At 49.2% G+C, this 2,706-nt stretch overlaps 1 long non-coding RNA gene across 1 annotated transcript in view; it reads left to right on the top strand.

Annotated features, from left to right (window-relative positions):
• The first annotated feature begins 419 nt into the window (after positions 1-419).
• Positions 420-2,706, top strand: part of LOC103373588 (uncharacterized) — a 15,949-nt gene continuing 13,662 nt past the window's right edge. Inside the window, exon 1 of the long non-coding RNA XR_521078.1 lies at positions 420-759. This is a non-coding gene — a long non-coding RNA (uncharacterized LOC103373588). The remainder of the gene's footprint in view (positions 760-2,706) is intronic.

Genomic DNA, 2,706 nt, shown 5'->3' on the forward strand with positions numbered 1-2,706 from the left:
ACCTGCTGCAGAGCAAAGGTCGCGACCTCTGAGCCTGCGAGGCCGGGCTCAGGCTCAGTTCTGCTTCTGGTTCTGTCTCCCAAACGGACTGGGTCTGGGGTTCTGAACACAGTGAACACTGGAATGACTGAGGTTCCTCAGAGGATCGGTTCTGGGTAGAACCAGAGTGTTTTAGGGTCATGTGTGAGTTCAACTTGTTGTAATGTGTAGTTGAACAGAACCAGAACCTGCAGACCAGCAGCAGGTTCCAGCAGAACCGTCGGGTTCCACGGTTCCCTTCCTTCCCCGTTCTGTGCAGAATGCGACCCGTTGGAGGCTTTCTGCTCTGAAACTGGATTTTCCACAGATCTGAGCGTCCTCATACTTCAGCCTGTTTCCTCCCTCACAGTCCCTCTCGGTTCCTCCTCCCTCCCGGTTCTCTCCCCGTTCTCCTCCCCCTCTGAGCCTCTGGATTGGCTGCCAGCGAGCCCAGAGCTCCGCCCCCTTCCTGCTGCTCAGAGGGAGGAGGAGAGTGAAAGTGGAGAACAGCAGCAGACGTGTTGCAACAGATGGATTCGGCTGCAGCGGCGGCTCGGCGGCTGCAGGGAACTCTGGGACGGCGCTGTGGAGGAGAACCTCTGCAGACGTTCTACAAGTTGTGGATTTGATCGCAGGACTTGATGGAGCTGTGATCGTCCTGCTGCTCCTCCTCCAGGAGAACACCTGCTGCCGGATCCTGCAGGAGGCGCCGCGGCAGCAGACGTTCTCTGTCCAGCGACTGTGAGTCTCAGTTCTGCTCTACTTCACTCTGCTGCTCCACTTTGTGCTGCAGTTTTAGGCCACTTGTTCCTGTTAGAACGCCTGTTTGTGCTTCCTGCCGGAGAACACGTGGGAGTGTTTGAGGTCAGAGGATGAATGGAGGGAGGGAAGGAAAATCAGGCAGGGAAGGAAGGAAGGAAAGAGTTCCACCCAGCTCTGCTTTTATTACAATAATCATGTTTCATGTTCCACTTTCCCGACGGAGGAGCACAGCGCCGCTCAGACGGACTAGTAGGAACCGTAAAAACAAACGAGGAGGACGAGAGCAGCAGAACCAAACTCTGTCAGATGGAGCACCTCACAGACCTGAATGTAAGGAACCAACAGGGCTCTCCTCAGTGATACCACAGAAGAACCACGTTTGGTCCTACAAAGACCCGCTGAGCAAAACGTTCTTTAAAAACACTTGTTAAAACGGTTCTTTAAAGAACCCCAAAGACGCCTCAGAGAACCATTAGTTCATAGTTCCTTTAAGCACCATGAGGTTATTTAAGGAACCTTTTCTACAAACATCAGAAAAATGGTTCCTTTAGGGACCATAAATGTTGCTTCAACAGAAACCGGCTCGTCCAGAACTTTCTTCAAGCGTTTTTTAAAAAGAACCTCCAAAGAGCTACAGAACAGTCATATAATGGTTCCTTCACAGGACTCCACAGAACATTCAGGACCAAGCAGTTTACAAAACAGAAACAAAAAATGCTCTAGAAACATGATGAAAGGGTTCCTTCTAGCACCACAGGCAGAACCAGAACCTCAGCAACAATATGGGTTTTGTTTTGTTATTTGAAACGGTTCTTTAAAAAAAGCCACGAGTTCTCTCAGAGAACCATCACAACAGACTTCAAGACCACATAAATGGTGCTTCAGAGAATTTTTGTAAAAATGACAAAAACTCTTTAAAGAACCCTCAAAGGAGAATCACAGAACTATTGAAAGAAATGTTCCTTCAGGTACCATAAGCAGCACTCCAATAGAACATCAATAGGTTCTGTAAGGGACATCTCCTGAAAGCTCTTTAACAAGCCTCTGACGGTGTTTCAAACAGCTCCTTGACACACTACAGGTGGTTCTCCAAAGATCTTCAAAAACTCAAGAAACAGGTTCTTTCAGGAACCACTTTACAGAACTGAAGCCTCGTCGTCGTTTCGTCGTCGGACCGACGCGACTCTGTTCTGACAGGTTTCAGACTCTTTTGAGTTCGTCGTCGTTAACAGCTCGAGTTCTTCACTCGAGCAGCAGAGCATCAGAATAAAGCTCCTTTCAGAACCTCCTGCAGGTAGAACCGGAGTTCTGACTGACACAACATTAGAGCTGCAGACATCCCATAATGCAACACTCTGCACTAGAACATGAAACCACTTCCTGTTTTCACACCTCACAGTCACAAGACGAGACGAACACTAAAGGTTGAACTGTTCTGTTGTCAGTCTGGACTCGGAGCAGAACCATCAGTTCTAAACAGAATCCAGTTCCCACATGTTGGACTTCTAGAATCGTTCATGTGTCGACGATATCAGGAACCAACAGGTTCCCTGTTGTGACGGAAGCCCTGGTTCCTCTGCAGAACCCTCAGAACCAGGGTCACTGCTCTCCACTGAGGAGGTTTCAGAACCAGCTGAACCTTTGTGGTTGTTCTGAGCACCAGAACCATCCAGCAGAACGTGTTCCAGGCTGCTGTTCATGAGACTGACTGGTTTCAGAGGAAACGATCGACTTGGTGCCGACGAGACTTCAGGTCGGTTCGGGTCGGTTCGGGTCGGTTCAGGTCTCCCTGTGTGAGGACAGGAAGTGGTGCTGCTGGTGGTTGTTGTTGTTGTTGTTGTTGAGTTTCTTTGTGTTTCCATAGAGATGCAGAATCCAACAGCTTCAACATGAACTCAGAGCGACAACACAACATGGATACACACA

The sequence above is a fragment of the Stegastes partitus genome, unplaced genomic scaffold (genome assembly GCF_000690725.1).
Source record: "Stegastes partitus isolate 25-593 unplaced genomic scaffold, Stegastes_partitus-1.0.2 Scaffold2021, whole genome shotgun sequence".
NCBI classification, from domain to species: domain Eukaryota; kingdom Metazoa; phylum Chordata; class Actinopteri; family Pomacentridae; genus Stegastes; species Stegastes partitus.